This window comes from Hylobates moloch, unplaced genomic scaffold (genome assembly GCF_009828535.3).
Source record: "Hylobates moloch isolate HMO894 unplaced genomic scaffold, HMol_V3 SCAFFOLD_13, whole genome shotgun sequence".
In the NCBI taxonomy this organism is placed as follows: Eukaryota; Metazoa; Chordata; class Mammalia; order Primates; family Hylobatidae; genus Hylobates; species Hylobates moloch.
Window position 1 is genome coordinate 63521298 of NW_026652288.1, and position 24032 is coordinate 63545329.

Consider the following 24032-nt stretch of genomic DNA (forward strand, 5'->3'; position numbering starts at 1 on the left):
AATTTAAAAGTTATATTCCTATATTAGCACACTAAGTAGTTCATGCCAGTTTAGTAAATCAAATATTCCATACTGCTAGCTTAATAAGATGGGGAGTCATGCATGAAATGACTGCCAGGTTAATGACATAGGGAGCCATGCATGGCATGTATTTGCATATAATAGCACAGAATGTTCTCCTAAATCCTTTAAATTACTCATCAATTCTTAAACAGGCATTTAACTAAATCCTCATTCAGAATCAGGAAGTTTTTTGTTGTTTTTTTTTTTTAAAGAAAGAACAAAACACCTACATATTTGAAGTGATTAGATGGGAGCTAAACAAAACATAAAGGATTATCTTTCGTTGGAAATTCTAGCCTTGGGAAAGGTTTACAGATCTGCATAAAGAAATAAACACATCTCCAGGGCCAGAGTAGAGGCGAGGGCCAGCAGCAAGCCAGTTTCCCAGCACTGTCTTTACCATATGCACAGTGAGTGTAGACCAGAAGTTTCACTTTTAGCCTCAGGAAAAAAAAGATGTATCTCTAAAGCAGTGCAAAAAATATAGATTACATCTAGAATTGTTTCTTATTTCCAGTGTTTTGATGCACCCAATTGTGAATAAAATGAACAGGTTTTCTTTCACTTGGCAATCTATACATTCAGGGTATTAAGGAAATGTGTAACTGTTTATACAAACTAAGCAGACTGCATACAATCAGTACAGTTATAAACCCCACTGTTACTCAGAGGAAATGAGAAAGTACCCATGTCACACAAAGGCTATTTTCTCTATCTGAAGGTGATGGTTTACAAATAGCTTCATTAATCTCATAAATACTCATTGCAAAATAGGATGTATGTACACCTCTAGAAGCAAAGCATGTCCGAAGAACAAAGGGAAAGATAAAAAATGCAGATTTAGGTAACTGGTCTTCTCTTCCTCTCACATCTAGTAATAATGGCAACTTATCATTGAGCACGTTCTCTACCTCAGTGTGCCAAGTGCATTTTCTGTAGCCCTGACATTGATCTTCAGTGTAGTTATTATCTTCATTTTACAGACAGGGAAAGTGAGGTTCATAAAGATTAAATAACTAACTCAAGTGACAGTCTGAAGCCAGGATTTGAACTCTTTTGCAATTTCAATCCCATTTCCTTTCCACTAGCTACATTTTTTTTCTTCAAGGCAGAAATAATTAGCAGCGAATAAACTATTTCTTCAGTGAATAAAGAAAAATAAGCTCAAGGATTTCTTTAAAAAGAGTGGTCTAGATTTTCTAGGATTCTTATATTGCCATCATGTGCTAATACAGAAGAGATGAATCCCAACACCAGTCACTTCTTATGGCATGGTTACCCTCTCTGGGAATTTTAGTTGTTTTTAGCTGATTAGGATTATAAGATAAATTGACAGTGGGGTGCATTTTATGTTAATTAGTATCTTAAAGCAATTCTAAAGCATGGTTCCAGAAATATAAAGCAAAAACCTACTCATTGACAAGAGAGGCAGAAAGTGTCTATGTAAATATTTACATATGGTCAATGGGTTGACATGTCTATGAAGCAATGTTTTCTTTCAAGTATAGCCTTTCCTTAAGTGTTCATTATGTCTGGTTGGAAAATGAGCTCCTTTCTAGTGAAATGGGTAGCCTTGCTGTCAGATAAAATAGTAGCCATAGTTATGACACATGTGTCTCTGATTAAGGTGGGGTTGACAGTCAGCTGTTGAAACAAATGATTTGCAGAACTTAATATTCACCCAATAAACACAACTGTAAATATTTTTTAAGTTGTAAAATGTAGTAACACAAAATTATAAGAAATAGGGTGTTTTACTTAAAGTTGCATAGAAAGAAATGCACTTATAAGTGAAGAAAACATAGGTATCTGATATGAGTCAGATTAGGGAGATACAAAAATAAATGAAGCATAGATTTTTGCCCTCCAGGAGCTCACGTCGAATGGAAAAAAAAAAACAAACACTGGCAAACATTTAATCTTCTAGATTCTTCAATAAATAGAGACATTGGAGCACACAGAGATAAATTTAGCCCAAGCAGTAGTAGGTGGTAGGGAGAACAACGAAGGTTTCCCAGGTGACACCCAAGTTGAAAATGACAGGATACAAAGAACTTAGGCAAGTGTGGGGGAAGGGAGCATAGTGTGTCAATAAAAGAGTTTAGAATACAATCCAGCCAGCAAATCAGGGGAATTACATGTAGCTCAGGTATGCCTGGTAGGGCAATGGTTGTGTCACGACCAGGACAGTGTTCACCTCTAGAAAACTCTGTAGTGGCATAAATGTTGAAACTCAGTGCTTAGTTTTGTTAAATGTAGTTACAATGGGCATGATTTTCTGATCCAAAAAATTAAGATAAATTAGGAGGAGATGTTGTGTAGAGCAGGATAAACCACTGAGATCTGATGTTTTCAAAAAATTTGCATTGCCTAATTGTTGTAAAAAGAAAGTAAATTTAGGCTGAGTTAGGTAACAAATTACGTATAATCTCTGTTTTTGTAAAATCTAGAGATACTTGTTTCTTGTTGGTTTAACTTTAATGTTTTTCCTTAGACTGCAAATAAATGACATTGGGTTACTTATGATTATTTATTTATTTATTTATTTATTTATTTATTACTTTCATTTTAGGTTCAGGGGTACGTGTGAAGGTTTGTTACATAGGTAAACACGTTTCATGGGGGTTTGTTGTACAGATTATTTCATCACCCAGGTATTAATCCCAGTACCCAATAGTTATCTCTTCTCCTTCTCTTGCTGCTCCCACCCTCCCCTCTCAAGTAGATCCCAGTGTCTGTTGTTTCCTTTGTGTTCATGAGATTTTTTTTTTTTTTTTTTTACTTTAAGTTCCAGGATACATGTGCAGAATGTGCAGGTTTGTTACCTAGGAATATGTATGCCATGGTGGTTTGCTGCACCTATTGACCCGTCCTCTGAGTACCCTCCCCTCGCCCCCCAACACCAACAGGCCCTGGTATATGTTGTTCCTCTTCCTGTGTCCATGTGTTCTCATCACTCATTTCCTGCTTATGAGTGAGAACATGTGGTGTTTAGTTTTCTGTTCCTGTGTTAGTTTGCTGGGGATGATGGCTTCCAGCTTCATCCTTGTCCCTGCAAAGTACGTGATCTCATTTTTTATGGCTGCATAGTATTCCATGGTGTATATGTACCACATTTTCTTTATCCAGTCTATCACTGATGGGCATTTTGGTTGGTTCAATGACATTGCTATTGTAAATAGTGCTGCAATAAACATGTGTGCAAGTGTCTTTATAGTAGAATGATTTATAATCCTTTGGGTATATAGTCAGTAATGGAATTGCTGGGTCAAATGGTATTTCTGGTTCTAGATCCTTGAGGAATCACCATACTGTCTTCCACGATGGTTGAACTAATTTACATTCCCACCAACAGTGTAAAAATGTTCATATTTCTCCACAGCCTCACCAGCATCTATTGTTTCTTAACTTTTTCCTAATCGCCATTCTGACTGGCATGAGATGGTATCTCATTGTGGTTTTGATTTGCATTTCTGTAATGATCAGTGATGTTCGGCTTTTTTTTCAATGTGTTTGTTGGCCACATAAATGTCTTCTTTTGAAAAGTGTCTGTTCATATCCTTTGCCCACTTTTTGACAGGGGTTTTTTTTCTTGTAAATTTGTTTAAGTTCCTTGTAAATTCTGGATATTAGACCTTTGTCAGATGGGGGTAGATTGTAAAAATTTTCTTCCATTCTGTAGGTTGCCTATTCACTCTGATGATAGTTTCTTTTGCTGTGCAGAAGCTCTTTAGTTTAATTAGATCCCATTTGTCAATTTTGGCTTTTGTTGCAATTGCTTTTGGCATTTTCATCATGAAGTCTTTGCCCATGCCTATGTCCTGGATGGTATTGCCTAGGTTTTCTTCTAGGGTTTGTATGGTTTGGGTTTTACATTTAAGTCTGTAATCCATCTTGAGTTAATTTTTGTACAAGGTGTAAGGAAGGGGTCCAGTTTATGCATGTCCTGCTTGCTTTCTTCCACTTGTGTATTAATTTTGGTTACATAATAACCACCTGGAAAACCTCAACCCCCCAAACAGAATCAGTGACCTAGATAATCTACATCTAATTTTACAGTACTCTTCACCAACCTACTATCCTAAATCAGGCAACAATTATCCTGACTCTTTTAATCATTCTTCAACTTTCCTGTTTAGATAGTACTGTTGCTTCTAAAGTTTATATACATAAACTTTATGTTTGTATGTATTTACTCATATATATATTTACTATTTTATATATTTTTACTGTTTATATATTTATTGTAAATATATAGAGTAATTTTAAATTATTTTTATCTTGATAAAAGGCTAATAAACATGTAATTCTTTGAGAATTAACTTTTCATTTAATTATTGTATTACCATACTGCTAAGATTAATTCATGATTTTTTGTCACTGTATTTCATTCATTTTGACCACTATGTTATTCCACTGGGTGTGAACATATGAATATACCACATTTACCCTGTTTATGTGCTTTTCTGTTTTTCCAGTTTTTGCTATTGTGAACAGTGCCACTGTGAATATTTTACATGTCTTTGGTTAAACATGTGCACAAGTACTAGATTTATTTTGTTTATTTACCTAAGGCATAGAATTACTGAGTCATGGGGTAGGTAAATGTTGTGCTGTGGTAATACCAGATTGTTTTCTAAATCACTGCATCAATTATACTCCAAAAAGTAGTGTATAATAGGTACTGTGAATCTATAACCGTTCTAACACTAGATATTGTCAGAGTTTATAATTTTTGCCAATTAAATGGGTATAAAAATGTATCCTATTGCATTCTTCCTATATATTTCCCTGATCATCAGGGATTGTTACTTTGTGTTTTATTGAACACATAGGTTTTCTCACACATATGTTTGGTGAAATATCTTGCCCACATTTTCTTGGATTTTTTTGAGTTCTTATTGGCATAAGAATACTTCATGCCTTTTTGATACCAATTCTTTGACAATAGTGAATATTGTAAATACATTTTCCTAGCTTGAAATACTTTTCATTTTCTTCAAGCTTTGCTTTTATAACCAAAAGTTTTTACTTGGAAAAGTTGCAGTTATTAATTCTTCCTTTTATGGTTAATTTTTCTCTGTTTTATTTTATAAATATTTCCCTACCTTAAAGTTTAGGAGAAATCATCTATATTTTTCTATCAAGGATTTAAAGTATGAAATTGATTTTTGTATATCATGAGAGGTAGGAATTCAATTTTTTCATGTGTATACTATTTTCCCAGCTTTATTTATTGAAGTTCTTCCTTACCCACTTTTCAGACACAATACACCTCTTGTGTATGAGTTCCATACATGTGTGGGTCAACCTCTGAGCTCTGTTATTCTGTTAGTCTAATTGTCTATCTCTGCAATAGTATCACACTATCTTAATCACCATAGCTTTATAAAAAGTCCTGTTATCTAAATAATAAGTCCCCCCTTCATGCATATGCTCTCAGAATTCTTCTGGCAATTTTTCCCTTTAATCTTCTATATAAATATTATAAATGGGTTATCAAGTTTCTTTTTTTTTAGACTTTAACATGATTTGCCTTAAATCTATGCATCAGTTTGAGAAAAACTAACATTTTTAAGATATAAAGATATAGTCATGGTATATCTCCCCATTTATTTAAGTATTTCATATTTTTTAATACAGTTTTATAATTTTACTATGAGGTCTTAACATCATTTGTTAAATTTATTTCTATATACTTATTATTGTTCCTTGGTTTTATCTTTATCTTTGCCCTTGATGTTCTTTGGTGAACCAAAAAGCCTTAATTTGACATAATCAAGGTAATTAATTTTTCACCTTTATCCTTTTGGGTTTTTGTTAAAGTGTTTCACGACTCTAGATTGCACAGATACTTTCCTACATTATATTCCATTCTCCTTGTAGTTTTATGTTTCTTAGCAGTCTTTAATCTAGTTGTAGTACACTTTTTCTCTATTGTTAACTAGAAATTCAGTTTTGTTTTTTCTCCACATAATGATCTAGTAAAAATAGTTCATATTTCCTGCATGGATTTGTGATGACACTTTAATCATATATTAAATTTCTGTTTATAGAACAAAATAGTGACATTGATATTTAATTTTTCTTTCTTAAGTTTTTATATCTACTTATTGACTGCAAGATGTGATTGACAAGAATCAAAATATACATTTAAAAATTGTTCAAGTGACATAGAATTGTACATATATATTGTTTACAACACGATGTTTTGAAGTACATACACATTGTGAAATAGTTAAATCTAGCTAATTAACAAATATATTGTCTCACAGTTGTCGTTTTCGTGGTGAGAACACTTAACCTCCAATTTTTGCATTTTTCAAGAATTCAATGTATTGTAATTAACTGTAGTCACCATGCTATGCAATAGATCTAGTGAGCTTATTCCTATCTAACTATAACCAATATCTCCCCATCCTCCTTTTCCCCTGACTACCCCAGCCTCTGGAAACGACCATTCTACTCCCTGCTTCTATGAGATTAGCCTTGTTCAGCTCCACATATGAGTAAGATCATGTAGTATTTGTCTTTCTGTGCCAGTCTTAGTTCACTTAACATAATGCTCTCTAGGTTCGTCCATGCTGATTTTATTTTTTATGGCTGAATAGTATTTCACTGTGTATATAGGTGAAATTTTCTTGATCCATTCATCTGTTGATGAATACTTAGGTTGATTCCATATTTTGATTATTGGAAATAGTGCTGCAGTAAACATGGGAGTGCACATATCTCTTTGATGTACTGATTTCCTTTCCTTTGGATATATACCCAGTTCTAAAATTGCTGAATCATATGGAAGTTTTATTTTTAATTTTTTGAGGAAACTCCAGACTATTTTTCATAATGGCTGTACTAATTTACATTGTCAAAAACAGTGTGTAGGGTTCCCTTTTCCCCACATCTGTTCCAACATTTGTTGTCTCTTGACATTTGACAATAGCCATTCTAACAGAAGTGAGGTAGTATCTCACTGTGGTTTTGACTTGCATTTCTCTGATGATTAGTGATGTTGGGCATTTTTTCGCATACTTGTTGGCGATTCACGTGCCTTCTTTTGAGAAGTGTCTATTCAGATATTTTGCCCATTTTTTAGTCAGGTCATTAATTTTCTTGCTGTTGAACTGTTAAGTTTCTTACGTATTTTGGATATTAACCTCTTATTGTATGTATGGTGTGCAAATCCTGTTCTGTGGATTGTCTCTTCACTCTGCTGGTTGTTTCCTTTGCTGTGTGAAAGTTTTACAGTTTAATTGTTCCATTTTTCTATTTTTGCTTTTGTTGCCTGTTCTTTTGTGGTCGCATCCAGAAAATCATTGCCCAAACCAATGCCATGGAGCTTTTCCCTTAGATTTTCTTCTAGTAGGTTTCATAGTTTGAGGTATTACATTTAAGTCTTTAATCCAATTGAGTTATTTGTTGTATATGATGAGAGATAAGTGTCTGATTTCATTCTTATGCATGTGGATATTCAGTTTTCCCAGTAATTTATTGAAAAAACTGTCATTTCTCCATTATCTGTTCTTGGCACCTTTGATAAAAATCAGTTGGCAATAAAATTTTTGGGCTCTTTATTCTCTTCCATTGGTCTGTGTCTATTTTTATGCCAATGTCATGCTGTTTTGGTTATTTCAGTTTTGTAATACATTTTGATATCAGGTAGTGCTATGGTAGTGTGATACCTCCAGCTTTGTTATTTTTGCTAAAGATTGCTTTTGCTATTTAGGATCTTTTGTGGTTCCATAAGAAGTTCAGGATTTTTTTTCTATTTTTGTGAAAAATGTCATTGGTATTTTGATAGGGACTGCATTGAATCTGTAGATAACTTTGTGTAGTATGAACATTTTACAATATTTATTTTTCTGATCCATGAACACAAGATGTCTTTCCATATATTTGTTTCTTCAGTTTCTTTCATCAATGTTTCATAGTCTTCAGTGGAGATTTTTCACCTCCTTCATTAAATTTATTCCTAAATATTTTATTTTTTGTAGCTATTATAAATGAGATTGTTTTCTTCATTTCTTTTTCAGATAGTTTGCCATTATTGTATACAGACATTACTGATTTTTTGTATGTTGATTTTGTATCCTGCAATTTTGCTGAATTTACTTATTAGATTTAACAGGTTTTTGATGGAGTCAGAACACACATTTTAATGAAACCCATTATAATGAATTATCTATAAAAAGTTATGTGTTTTCATTTATAAATGCCATCTCAGATTAATTAATAATGTTGCCTCAACTTGTTCTCAAGAGTGTCATTTTAAAAAATTAGGGGTGGTGAAAATTAAGCATTTATGAATATAATCACATCTTTGACCACTGAGCACTTTTGACCACTTTCACCATTTGGGACACCTGAGACCATTGGAAGCCAAATCTCACACTACAGTTTTGAATGGTTACCCATTCAAAATGATGGGAGCTCCTGAGCTTAACACTCAGTACTAAGCAAGTTAAAAATATCCACACATTAAAGTGAAATCTCAGAAAATCAAGGGAAAAGAAGAAAAACATTACATAGAAAGGAGAAACAACTTACCAGATTCCTTATAATCAACAATGAACAATTGAAGGTATTGGTGCAATATTTTGTAAAGTGTTGAGGGAGAATTAACTTTGTAGCTAAATCTCTATAGTTTCCAAAACTCATTATTCAAAAGTAAGTATAAATGCTCGGCCTGATGGCTCACACCTGTAATCCCAAAACTTTGGGATGCTGAGGCAGTCGGGCTGCTTGAGCCTATTAGTTCAAGACCAGCCTCGGCAACATAGCGAAACCCAGTCTCTACCAAAAAAATACAAAAAATTAGCCAGGTGTGGTGGTGCACACCTGTAGTCCCAGCTATCTGGGAGGCTGGGAAGCTCCCTTGAGTCTGGGAGGTGGAGGTTGCAGCCGAGATCCTACCACTGCATCCAGCCTTGGTGACAAAGACTCTGTCAAAAAAAGAAAGAAAAAAGAAAGTACGAAATAAAGACTTTTCAGCCATACAGACTCAGATATTTCACAAGACTGGGTATTACTGGAAGGGATGGGGATGGGGATGGGGATGGAACCTAAGCTAGACTGAAAAGAAAATAATCAACCAAGATAGCAAGTAGATGAACCCAAGAAGTAGGCTGTGAGAAAAGAAGGCTAGTCAAGGAAATCATTACATAAAATAAAACAAATAACAGTAAATATTCATTTAGAATTCACCATATCCAATTGTGTAATCACTTTAAATGATTTGATTCATTTAATCTTTCTACCACCCTAAGAGGCAGGTATTATTATTCTCATTTATCAAATGTGAAAACTGAAGGGCAGAGGTCAAGCAACTTATTCAAAGTCACACAGCTAGTAGATGGTGAAGAATAGACATGAACTAAGGCAGTTTAGCTCTATAGCCTTTGCCCTTAACCAACCTACTCTATTACATCTCAGTAAGTATAAACCACAGGAGAATAACAAATAATTATGATAAGATTTCTTACAGCAATTTCAAGTACAGCTTCAGAAAATAAAAACACAGTAACCCAGTGGGCAAGAGAAAAGATGGGGAAAAGAGGGAAGGGAAATAAAAAAAGATTTTTATCTTGAGTAGTAACATACAGATATGGATTAGCTTTGACTATATTTTTTAAAGTATAATGTTGCTTATATTTTAATATTTAATAATAAAGTTGGTTATAGTTGTATGTTTTGTGGAAAACCAATGAAAATATTAATAAAACACCTGATTATTGTGTTTCTTTTTTATGTTTCTTTCTTTTGTTCATTTTTCTTTCTTCTTTTCTTTTTTCCCTTTTTGTTTCTTTTTTCTTTACCTTCTTTATTATTGCTGTTGGCTGTCCAGTAACTTAACTCTTTTTCTATGTCTGAGGGATTCTTAGCTATATTTGTTTTGTAGAAGTGGAGCTCTCCTTCTACCATAGGAGCTAAAATGATCTGATTGCTGCTTTATGCCCCTCAGCAGCTGGTGCAAAGGAAGTGGGCTTAGGCGTGCCAAACACATGATCCCATTTAGGTCTTTGAATCTATAACAGTCTCCACAAAGAAGCAGAAATGGCAAGAACAAGATCCAATTCCCAGGACAGCAATGACAGTGATATAAGTAGCAACAATCAGAATTGAAACCTGTTGACTGTAAAGATATAAACTGTAGCATCAATGCTCAACTAAATGGTGGTGATGGTGTGCTAAAGGGAATGCATCTGAGACATGGTTTAGATTTTGTCCTGCCTCTTTTTCTATCTTAGCACTCTGTCCTTCTCAACAATTTTGGGAGCTTATCAATGTTTTTTTCATAATGCCTTTTCTGCTCAGATTATTAGAGTTTGTTTCTGCTGTGTGCAAATAAGGACCCTAATTAGTGCAATTTCTAAAACTGTAGAGAAAAAAATGAAAAAAAAAATTTTAAAAAAGATATAAAAGAAGGTGATAAAAAGAAACAAAGATGGGGAACAATAATCAAAAAACACAAGATAATATAGCAGAAATATGTCCAAGTACATCAGTAACAATAAATGTGACTGGATTAAACCTAGCCTTTCCTTAAAAGTCTAAGACTTTTTTTTAAAAAGGCCAAGACTCATAGAATTTTTCAAAAGTTAACTTTATGCTATTTTTATTTACAAGAGTCTGACCAAAAAAAAGAAAAACATATACAATTTGAATGTAAAGAAATGAAAACATATATTCCAGAAAAAATATAATTTAAAGTTCACATTCTTAGTTGCTTTCTAAAAGCAATAAACTTATTTTTCATTCCTTTTCACCTCTGCCTACATTTTTCATACAACATTGAATCATTATTCCCATTATTTATATCTGATAATGAAGCTCCTTGCTTTCTTATCTGGGATGGGAACATTTTTATTCATAAACTTTCCTGACACCTCAATTAAGTTAAAATGTTAATCCCCATGTACAATAAAACATATATTAAGCAAAGAAAATCCTAAAAATGTGAGACTTAGTTGAACTCAGAATCCTCTCATCTTAGAGCTTCCATTGTGGAGTTCAGGCAAAAGAGAGTTGACATTGTATTAACAGAGCATAGGAAGTAGACTATGGACCCTAAAACCAGAGAGACCTGGGTTTAAATCCAATCTTTGCCACTGACTAGGTATGTGACATTGAATAAAGCTTTTGATTTTGCTGAGCCTAAGTTTCCTATGCACAAAGTGGATATGAACAGCTCTATTTGTAGGGATTGTATAAAGATTTAATTAGATAATTAATCAAAACAGTTGTTCTCAACCTAATTGGAATCACCTTGGGAACTTTAGCAAGTAATGTTGGCTGGGTCCCTTCCCTAGAGATTCTGGATGTAATTGATCTGGAATATAACCTGGGCTTTCAACTTTTCAAAAGCTACCCTTATTATTGTAATGTACAGCTAAAGTTGAGAAACACTGATCTAAACATATAGTCTAGTTTATTGCATAGTATATAGAAAGCATGACAAAATTGTTACTAGAAAGATGATGAGGATGATGATGATGATGATGATGAAGGTGATAAATTTCAGCTATAAATTTCTGGCATTGAAGTTGGCCTAGTGTGATTATTCTTCCACAGAACTCAAGAGAAAAAGAAGTGATCTGGTTTGAATCTGTGTCCCCACCCAAATGTCAAGTTCAATTGTAATCCCCTGTATTGGAATTTAGGCCTGGTGAGAGGCGATTAGATCATGGGGGTGGATCCTTCATGAATGGTTGAGCACCATCCTTTTGGTGCTGTTCTCCTGATAGAGTTCTCATGAGATCTGGTTGTTTAAATGTGTAGCACCTTCCCCTTCTCTTTCTTCTTACTGTTCCAGCCATGTGAAGAAGCCTGCTCTGGCTTTGCCTTTTGCCATGATTGAAAAATCCCTGAGGCCTCCCCAAAAGCAGATGCTGCTATGCTTCCCATACAGCCTGTGGAATCGTGAATCAATTAAACCTCTTTACTTATAGACTACCCAGTCTCATGTATTTTTACATAACAATGTGAGAATGGACTAATATAAGAAGTCACTTAGTATGGAGATTGCCAGAAACTTCATAGTAATACATGTATACTATTTTAATAGCTTTTAATTTCCAATCCTCTACAACCTATGAAATAAATATTACAATGTTTTTCAGAGTGAAAAACACTCATAGAGTTTAATTATTTTACAAAAGATGATAGCTTAGGGAGTTAAACCAGAATGCAAATTTTAGTCTATCCAAAATTCAGTACTATTTCTATTATGTCACAATTGTCCACAGTGGACAAAAGTAAACAGTTCAGCTTCTTCATAAACAGAATTTAGAAAAAATTTTCTAAGTCTGAAAAATACTCCAGAAATCACGTGATGACTAGAGCAAATGGTAAAATTGCTTCAGCCACTAAAGATCTCAGTAGCATATGAGTAGTTTGAAGCTAAAGACTATTTTTTATTTGTCATTATATCCCTAGTGACTTGCATTATATCCCTAGTGACTTGGCACTTAATAGGAGCTCAATAAATATTTGTTGAGTGGATACTCCAAGGCTCTAAAATAAACCATTTTTAGCAATTTAATGAAAGTTTAAAAAAAGGTGTTAGTATCTGAAAATAAAAACTCTAAATTCTTACTTTCAGTGAAAATTAATGACCATAAGGATTCCAAGTATATCAATCCAAGAAAGTACTTGAAGCAGAAAACAGAAGTTACCGTGCACCCTCTGTCTGTACATATATACACATATATATGCATATATATATAAACTAATTCAAAGAATATTATTTAATATATACAGACGTTACCTATATACTGATTTTTAAATTGCTTTACAAATTTTGTATTTTATCAGCAGAATAAGTCTATGATGCTTTCCTTCAGTTTCAACTAAGGTTGACTGAAATTGGATACGTATTTTTTTAACTTTGAATACCATAAGATTACCTAAGATTTTGCCTACAAATAGAAAGTAAAAATCATTATTACTGCTAACAAAGATGAAGTATAAAAATGTGAGGTGGATAAGATTAGAAAAAAACTTTTAATGAAAATGTAAGTAAGAAACATTATTATTCAGAAAATAATTTTCTATCTAATATGAATTATTAATAATGGTTCTTTGGCATATTATTGAGTCACCATAATATTAAATATATAGTACAAGAGCTTACTGTTTAAGTATTAAAATATATAACATATATCACAATAATTATACATCATTGAGCTAGTGTCACTCTTTTATTTATTTTTTAGCTAGTGTTACTGATACAAAGAATTTAGGTGATGGCCATGTATGTTACTTTAAGATAGAAGTGTGTGCACATCATTTCCTGGTGAATAGTAAAATAAGAATTCAGATAGTTTTGAAATCATATTTCAGAATATAGTAGTACTGTTTTCTGAGGGGCACGGGCGGGGCAGGGAGTATCATGTTCTATCCTCCACTTAGAGACAGGCATTTAGTAGTAACATGGAAAGTTCACATGATATCCCACAATTTAAAAGGTCACATGATTTCAAAATCCCTGGCCCTTAGGGTACTCAGGTAAGGCTTCATGTAAAAGCAGGATTAAGCTTGACTTAAAGGCAGTAAATAATTTAATTGGGAAACGAAAATGGGTTGGAAATTCCAAGCAGTAGAAAAACATGCTCAAAAGTAACTCTGTTATAAGTTATAGAGAGAAACAACAAAGAGGTCTATTTAAGTAAAGAGTGGAAGATAGGCTTGGAAGTATTAGAACCAGAAAGAGGATTTTGAACAGAAACTTCAAAAGATTCAATTTTATCCCAATTGCTAGTTAACAACCTGTATCGCAGGGGATAGACGAAGTTATGAAGAGGTTTAAAACAAAAATGTTAGTTCCTTAAAATAAAATTATTTTTGCAGGTTCTTGTTACATGTTCATCTCAGGTTGGTGAGGGGTCTGCTTCGTGTTGTCCTCAATCAGGGATGCAGCCTGAACCATCAAAAACGTTTCCACCATCTAAAATGTCACCATGGAAGGGGGGCAGGGAAGAGATATGCATACACAGGCTCTGCTATGATTTGAATGTTTTTGTTTCTCCGTAAATTTATGTTGAAACGTAATCCTCAATATGACAGCATTAAGAGGTGAGGCCTTTTGGGAGGTGATTAGGCCATGGCAGCTCCATCTTCATGAAGGGATCAGGGCTTGGAGGAGCTAGTCCATTCCCCTGTTTTGCCATTCTGCCTTGCCCCATGGGAGGACACAAGGTTCACCCTTCTACCACATAAAGATATAGCAAGAAGTTCCTCCTCAGATATCATACTTGCTGGTGCCTTGATCTTGGACTTTCCAGCCTCCAGAACTATTTGAGAATAATTTCTGTTCTTTATAAATTAACCAGTCTATGGTATATTGTTATAGTTACACCAAAGGTCTAAGGCTTTTCAAGGCAACTCTCTAGAAGTGATATCTATTCTACTCACATTTCATTGACCAAAGCAAATTACATTATTATATCTAATTTCACAGAAGTAGGGAAAAGCAACCATACCATGTGCCCAGAGAAAGGAGAATTGGAAATACTGATGGAGAGCACTAATGATCACTTAGAATGTCTGATGCTTTTGGTCAGGTACTATATTATGTAATTAAAAATTTGTTCTGGAAAAGCACTTGGTTTTAGAATGCAAAATAAAAGAAAGGGACACATCTGGAGATAGGGAAGCCTATTATTACAACTATCTAAGTGTAACAATAAAAATCCAAACTGGGGAAAAGAAAGGAAGCACCACAGTGAGAGATATTATGGAGGAATAAATGTGAAAAATCTGTCAATTGACAGGCATAAGGGAAAATAAAATTTTGAAGATGATTAAGAGATTTCAAACCTAGATAAAAGATGTTTCTTTTTAAAATAAAGTTCAAGGAAGCCGCTTTGGGGAAAAGATGAGTTTAATTTCATACATAAGTACTGTCAGATAGAAGAATAAGAATGAAGGAAGATTGGGCTGCTGGAGAATTTGAGGTGTAATATGGTCTCATTGGAAGTGTCAGCTGATCTGTGTGAAGTTCTGAATACCAGATGACTTTTCAGAGTGGTCCTGCTTTAGGGTGAGAAGGCTGGCCCTTTAAACCTGTGAGGGGGATGCCCATGGTCAAAGTGGCTCTCCTGGCTGAGACAATTCCTGAAGAGGGCTAACTGTTGGTGCACATCACAGCATCTGCTGCAATTACAGGTGCCTGCATTTAACATGTGTGAAGACGAGAGAAAACTTCAGAAAGATGTTCAGAATACCTAAAGGAAATATAAATATTTTGTGAGGTAAACTATTTTCTTAGGATTGGTATTCCCATAGGTTAACCTTTCACTGATCTGAGCTGACCCTATGTATAATTCACAAGCATGATATTCCTTGGGGAAAAATCATAGACCATGGCCTCCATGTCAAGCAGCTTGAAAAGTACATGGGGATTCAAGCTATCAGACCTCTTGTTATCTTAATAGTTTATTCAGGTTTCACCTCTGAGATTTTAATCAAGCACCTGTGCTATGTGGAGAATAGGAAGCTGGTCATAGCAAAATCTGGAGTAGACAGTTTCATTTCTTGAGTGATTTAATTAGTATCTGGCATTTCACATTAATTGGAAGTTCAGACAATGAGGCATTGTTTAAAGCAGTGAGAAATCTTTGGCATGATTATTCAAATACTAGGTGTGCTTATCATTGCACAAAAGTGGAGATCAAAAACACAGAGGCAAGATTTGTTTAAAGATTAAGGGAGAAGAAGTACAGCCTGGTGGCTATATTTCATCATAATGTATTGTATATTTAAAGATTGCTAAGAGAGTAGATCTTAAGTATTTTCACCACACACAAAAAAAGATAACTGTGAAATGATAGATTTATTAATTATCTTGATTGCACTAACAATTTCTCAACACATATGTGTATCAAAACACCACATTATACACCTTAAATATATTTTTTATTTTTCAATTATACCTCAATAAAGCTGGACAATACAATAGAGAAGGATGTGTTAGATAATTGCCATATTAAGACACATAAATCTAAACAAAAAAGAAGAAAAATGTTATTCAAAAAATACCAGACCAGCTTGTGTTATTTGTTTCTATTTCTATAAAATTTTGTTTATATGTATGTATCAAAGTAGGAAAAACATATATTAATATCTCCTGGTATATAGGGTTATCCATGATGTATGAAGTGAAGAAACGCAAAAGCAAGCTGAAAGGAAATGTGTATATTATTCTACTATTTGAAAATAAAATAACCAATCAACCAACCCAAAACTCCATTTTTTTTATTTTTTACTTATATGCCTTGTATTCATTTGTAGAAGAGTAAACTTGGTAATCTTATGAAAATGGGGGTGAAAAGGATGTGATAATTGGAATTTTAATCACGTTGTTATGTATTATTTCACCAGTTACAACACAGAAGTATACATTTTCTAATTTGAAAAAATCATATAAAGAAATTCATGCAGATTTTAAAAAGATGATAGAATGATGCATGAAGCCTATCCTGAAAGCTGAATTTTAGAACAACTTTCTAAAAGCAAACCGGACAGCCATTTAGAAGAACCAAACACCTTGCAGGAGTTTGACATCCAGAAAGAAACAAGCATATATGGTACAGGAATAAATAAGGGTTCTTTTGTCTACAGCAAGCAGGTCAGTCTTGGTCTAAGGTAGCAATCTGAACTAATCCATATAGAGCCATTCAGAATAGACAGATTTGTCTTACCAAAACTGGTGAAATGAAAAGAGGAAATAAAGATTGATTTTATGAATTGCCAGGGTTAGTTTTGTTAGAAAGAATTTGTTTTAGATGTTGCCTTATCAAGTTATTTGGTTCAATAGGTGTTGCTCCATAAGAGTTGCTTCAAAATTTTTGAAACAGTGTAAGGTTATTACAAAAATATAAAGCAGAAGCTTTTTCAGATTGGGAGCTATGACAGCAGAGGAAAATCATAATTGGAAGCAGAGAAAGGAAAGATACTGGATTAACTGATGATTTACAGTAGACTAAAAGAGCCTAGAAGTCACTATTAAAATTCCACAAGTGGATCCCATTCTGAAAGTGGGAAAACTGAGCATTATAAAGGTGTCTGAATAATGAATTATAGCAAAATTGTAAAATAGAAAAAATTAAAATCAAATAGGACACATACATAAAGATGCCACTAAATTTCTCTCAGTGTTCAGAAAATTTAAACTTTGTAATAATATTTTAAAGTGTCCCCAAATGTTAGCTTTTATAGCTTACAGATTAATTGAAAGTTTTCTTTCAAAAATGAATTGTGCTTAATCATGTCCCTTAGAGCTTTCTGCAGCAAAAATACCTACTAAATTCAGTGCTGTCTTATTTATCTAGCTCCTACATAGCCAGGCCTCCAGTTTTTCTGGATGGATTTAGTGTACAAGTAAACCTATTTTCTTAAAAATGAGGCCAATACATAAGAAGAAAATTCTATTAGGGAAAAGCACCTATAATCTTAGCTGAGTGATCTAAAAAAATTACATCCACTTTTCATGAAATGAAAACCACAGGACTTAATAAATTCTTTCTTTGTAGAGGACAACTTGGTATATCTGAAAGCATGTTCTGTCTGTACAATATATAAAAACAACTCAGAACAGCCTGGGCAACTCAGCCAAGGCAAGAAGAGATCCCACTGTGCAAACTTAAGTCCTGTGCCGACAATTCCGAGATTATTTATTGCACCTTGGTGTTACAGGGAATGAAAGCGACTAATTGTGCATAATCATTTTCAAATGTCTTCCACATCAAATATATCCACTAAATTCAGCACTACATGATTTTTTCTCGCTACCAACCTACCCAAGTGTCTAGATTATGTGGATTGATTGTGGGTGTAACCTTCTGACTCCTGCACTGGGCCAAACACTATGCTAGGCACCGTCACACACATCATATAATTCAGTAGATAGCACAGTCCTCCCCCATAGGCTTCCTTCTCCCGATTTTATAGATGAATAAGCTGAAGGCAACAAATATTAAGCAACTTGTCCAAGGTCATACAACTATTTAGTGACTAGATTAGGTTTTGAGCCTTAGTAAGTGTGCTTCCAATGCCCAGATTATTTCTACTGTATTATGCTGTCTCTAGGAGGTTATAATTCAAGGTGTCTCTTCTTTTTTGCATTAAAAAGATCAAAATGATTAGGCTGAACTCTTAGCTTTCTTTTATTCCTACTCAGGAGAAGGATGGACTAATGAGCTAGAGTGACCAGTTAATGAAACCACTGGTGATTTAATGAAGACACCGCTGAGACATTTTACAGAATGACCAAATTCACTATATTTCATTACATTTAAAAAACTCTATAAATATGCATGTATACATAATTTTACATAATTATATAAATGGAATCCCCCTTCTCATCAGCCACTACCAGACACTCATCTTCACCTAGAAACCTCTTCCACGTTCACTCTACAACACTTGGACATTTGTTGTTGGTTTTTGAGGTACAACTTTTTTTTTTATATTCCTCTCTATTTTCCTTCTCATCTTCCCCTAAGGGAACAATGTCTATGTAAATAATCTACTACATATCCATTTATAGTTTTTCATATTCACATCATTATATGAAACATACATCTATGAATATTCATATCCAACGTTACTTATAATATCTATAAATATAAGAAGTTATGTTCTTCTTTTATAAATATTGGATCATATCATGCCTATTTTTCTTCATTCTACATTTTTTAATCAATAATACCTAGGACATGACTGGGCATGGTGGTTGATGCCTGTAATCTCAGCACTTTGGGAAGATGAGGTGGGAGGATGGCTTGAGGCCAGAAGTTTGAGACCAGCCTGAGCAACATAGCACGACTGTTTCTGTGAAAAATAAAAATTAGGCATGGTGGCACGTGCATGTAGTCCTAGCTATTAAGGAGGCTGAAGTGGGGGTATCACTTAAGTCTAGAAGACCGAGGCTGCAGTGAGCCATGATCACACCACTGCACTCCAACCTGGGTGACAGAGAGAGATCCTGTCTCCAAACAAAACAAAATAATAATAAAAAATTAATAATAATATTTACGGCAAACCCCTCTAAGTCAACTAGTATACTCTCTGAGTCATTATTTTTAGTGTTTTTATTATACTTACCAATGCAGCAATAAATATTCATGTATGTATATTTTTATTTGCTGATGTTTTTATTTCTATGAAAGAGATTCCCAGGAGTTCTAACCTGGAATATAGTATATGTAGTCTTGATTTTAACCAGTGTTATCAAATATTTTACAAGAAGGCTGTAATTATTCACATTACCAGATAACATTTATGAAGAATATCCTTTTCTCTAAATATTCTTGGCAGCACTAGTTAAGTTTTGATGGGAATAAAATGATATAACACTGTTACTTTAATTTAAATATCCCTTGCTACTATAATATTTGGACATTTTTGACAAGGTTTATTCACACAGATTTGGTTTTTAGTTTCTATGAAATTGTTTATTTTCTTATAAGTTTTTAAATATGGTTCATAACCCTTTGTTCCAAAAAGATGTGTGGAGCTGTTTTGTTTTTGTTTCATTACAAAAGCCTATCATTTATTTACTATTTGGGGTGTCTGGCTAAAGTTTTAAATTCAATTTAGTCAAATAAGTCTATCTTTCCTTTTAAAAATATTTGTATCTTCTGCCTTGGTTAAAAGTTTCTCCTGATCCTATATTGTCAATATTATCACTAACATGTCCTCTAAGATTATTGTTGCCTTATTTTTTTCTACTTAGATACTTAATTTAATCTAGCATTTAAGAATTATATAGAATTTTTTCTAGATAACAATTTGCTGCTATCGTTTATTAAATTCATCATTCTTTCCTCTTTCCTGATTAATTGAAATGTTCACCTTCGTTGTACATTAAATTCATAAACATTCTGGTGATGAGGATGCAGGAAAACACTACCCCAAAATATGATACCTCGGAAACTGAGAAAACAGCAGAAGTAGGAAGGCTGCTCTCATCTTCCCCTCACCTTTCACACCTGAAGCAAGCCAGAAAACCTAGGAAGGTCACTTTCTGATCTTTTCCCTCCCTTCTCTCCAAAGACTCTCTTATGACAAGTGTCCTTTCTGATACCTGGAGAAGGGAAATCTCATACAGAGATGCCAAGAATCTGGACAAACTTTTGTTACTCCCAGTGTATTACGATTAGATCACACTCCCTTTTGTTCACACTTCTACACAACTGCCCGCTCTTCATCAAACTTAGCATAAAAATATACCTTTTCTCTGTTTCTTTGGGTCTTCATTTCTGATGTCTCCTATGTCACATAAAACTTACATTAAATTTGTATACTTTTTATATCTGTCCTTTATAATAGGGGTCTCAGCCATGAACCTAGCGATGGGTGAGGAAAGAAATCTTTTCTCTCCTACACTGGCATTCCTTCCTGGAAACTTTACATCTTATAATTTAGAGTTCCATATTATCCAAGAAGCACAAGTGGCACCAATTTAAAAAAAAAACTTTATTGCTTATCAAATGTAAATTGAGTATAAGATGGAATAAGAACTTTGAAAATACAAGAGTGTGGTAATTCCTATCCCAAAGGGACTTACCAGTTATTAGAAGGTAATAGGACGATATGGGATGTACACAAAAAGTGTTAATTAACAATGCTATGCAACAATACCATGTGAGATCTATGAGGTCTATTATGACAAGACAAAACTATGGGAGAAGCAGTTGATGATATGTGGTTTCACATCAGAAGGAATAAAAGCAGTGTAGCCTGCAATGTGCAGAATAAACTTTGGTGGAAGGGGGCAGACATAGCCCTTAAAATGAAATTAGATCATTAACACCAGAATTTAGAAGCTCTGAATGTTTCAGCATCCAGAATTTCCAAATTTTGTTTATATAGAAAAAAAGAAAATATTTTGTTGATGACACCACACACAAGAACTGATACCAACTACCAATGAAAAATGCACAATTTAAAAATAATATGCCACAATGATTGCTTAATTTTTCATTTTGATCTTAAATATATTTTTCATACTTTTTTTGAATTATGATATTGCCTTAAAATTCTATTTTACAACATTTAAAAAGAATCAACTAAGATAAGTGTAGGCATCTCTTTGAATAGTGAGATCCAGCTAGTTTCTATCCATTAATTCATGTAAAATTCCTGTAATGTATGAAAATAGGAGGAGACAGGACCCAAGTTTTGTATTTGTGTTTGTTTCTCTTTGCTTGTGATGTGTGAAGACTGCTGCCAATTGGTAGTAGGGGTACTCCATCATTACACCATTAATAGATCTCTCCAGAACAAGGTTTCATTACTGTGGATATTGGATAAGGCTCTGCCAGAAGGCTTTCAATACCCTAAGGATAAGATGTGCTAAGTCCCCAAATTAGGTGCAGCCGTCTTTGGGCAAGAATTTGAGGTTTGCAGGGATGTTTATGCTGGGTTTGAGGAGCCTTGATCAAGATATTTCCCTAGGGTGACAAATCCATAATTGCACTTATCAACTTTAGGCTGCCTTGATTAATGCAACCTTCTGTGATTTATTACCTAGAATATTTTTAAACAGGTGCTCTCTCTTCATTGTAATAGACTGGAGTTTTTCAGAAGTGACAACACAGGCTTGTTTTATTTATTTGTTTTGTGAAATTCAATGAGAATGCATTACAAGCAAAAATACCCAGTCATTTTGTAGAGACCTGAGGTTAGTGTAGTTAGTTTTGTAGAGGCCTGGGGTTAGAGGGTTAGTTGCTGTCAGCCTGTGATGATTTCTACCTGACTTTCTTGACCCTTTAAAAAGAAGTTGCTGCTTTTTTAAATGTTACTCCCTACCTCCAGACACCTAACACTCACAGTATACTGTCTTGGATCCCAAATCTTCCTATCCTTGGAGAATCTCGAAACTAACTGCCTAGTATATAAGAATCAAATATAGCATACCAAAGAGCATTGACAGAAAAATCACACACACACACACACACACACACACACACACGCAGCATTGGCCATACTTGATGAGAACTTTTAAACTATGGAAAAATATGTTAGAAATCTAAAGTTAACTGTTATGCAAGTGGTATACAGCCATGCACACCAATTTTACCATTTTAGTGTTTAGAGTAGTCTGGACCCAGCAGGAGTAACAAATTCTTTTCACTACTTTATAGTTGTGCCAAACATATTTCTATAGGGCAGCAGTACATCACAGTGGATCAGAAAGTAGTCTCTGAGTGTCAACATCCTGGAATGTAAACCTGGCCTCACCATTTATTAGCTGTATGACCTTGGAAAAATTAATTAACCTCTCTGTGCCCAAATCGTCTCATTTGTGAACTGGAGTTGATAATTACCTACTTCACAGGACTATTCTGAGGATTAAATCAAATAAAATATATGGAAAGCTTTGCTATTTTAATTTTTAAAAAAACACTATTTAACCTATCAATGGACTACAGATTATCTTAAGTCAAGAGCACCTTCTATTTTCCTAAAATCAATTAAAGATCAGCTTACTTTGGTTCTTATCTATTTACCAATAAACACATGAGATGGACAATACTTACTAGTACTTTGATGAACCCACAGACTGGGAGTAAATAAAATATTTATTTTCAAACATCTGGTCTGTGTAACCCAGGCTACTGTCTCATTAGATATACTGGTTTCTCACTATCAGAGTAAGTTTAGAATGGGCTGAAAATTCGCTATTTGAAAATCTATATACCTCAACTTGTATTTCCTTCCAGGAAACAGAAAAAAAAAGAGAGATAGTAAAGATAATGGGTGAGTAACACATGAAGCAAAATCTAAGCCTTTCAGAAAGCCTTGTGAGCTAAGCAAAGATGAAATTATTTTCTGGCTGTGAGGAAAGAATGTGAGTGCTTAAAGGCTCAAGTTGCCCACAGATTCCTGGGATAGTGTGTAATCTACTTTGCTTAATTCTGTAGAACTGTTATTCCCAAACCTAGCAGCATGTCAGAATCTTTTTGAAGAGTGTCTTTAAAAAGTACAGTTTCTTGAACTCTGTCCAGGCCAACAGAATCAGTATCTCCAAGGAGATAGCCCTGAAATACATGTTTTTAAAAAGTTTTTATAGTAGTTCTTATACACAACTATATTTGATAATCAAAAACCAGAGTTTTTTTTATTATACTTTAAGTTCTAGGGTACATATGCATAACGTGCAGGTTTGTTACATTATGTATACATGTGCCATGTTGGTGTGCTGCACCCATTAACTCGTCATTTGCATTAGGTATATCTCCTAATGCTATCCCTCCCCCCTCCTCACACCCCACGACACGCCTCAGTGTGTGATGTTCCCCATCCTATGTCCAAGTGTTCTCATTGTTCAATTCCCACCTATAAGTGAGAACATGCGGTGTTTGGTTTTCTGTCCTTGTGTTAGTTTGCTCAGAGTGATGTTTCCAGCTTCATCCATGTCCCTACAACGGACATGAACTCATCCTTTTTTATGGCTGCATAGTATTCCATGGTGTATATGTGCCACATTTTCTTAATCCAGTCTATCATTGATGGACATTTGGGTTGGTTTCAAGCCTTTGCTATTGTGAATAGTGCTGCAATAGACATACGTGTGCATGTGTCTTTATAGCAGCATGATTTATAATCCTTTGGGTATATACCCAGTAATGGGATGGCTGGGCCAAATGGTATTTCTAGATCCTTGAGGAATTGCCACACTGTCTTCCACAATGGTTGAACTAGTTTACAGTCCCACCAACAGTGTAAAAGTAAGAACCAGAGATTTTTTTTAAATAAACTTTTGTTTTTACGTTGGAATAAGTTTGGATGACACTACCGAGTTCTCGTATACCTTGACTCATTTGCCCCTAATGTTAACATTTCATATAATAATAATGGCACATATGTCAAAACCAGAAAATTAACACTGGCAAATTACTAATGTCTTTTTCATATTCCTGAATTCAATACAGGATGCTATAACACTTTTAATCATCCTGCCT

At 34.2% G+C, this 24032-nt stretch overlaps 1 long non-coding RNA gene across 1 annotated transcript in view; it reads left to right on the forward strand.

The window, feature by feature from the left end:
- The window catches only part of LOC131381081 (uncharacterized), an 80681-nt gene that overhangs the window by 48928 nt on the left and 7721 nt on the right, over positions 1-24032 (forward strand). The window lies entirely within an intron of this gene.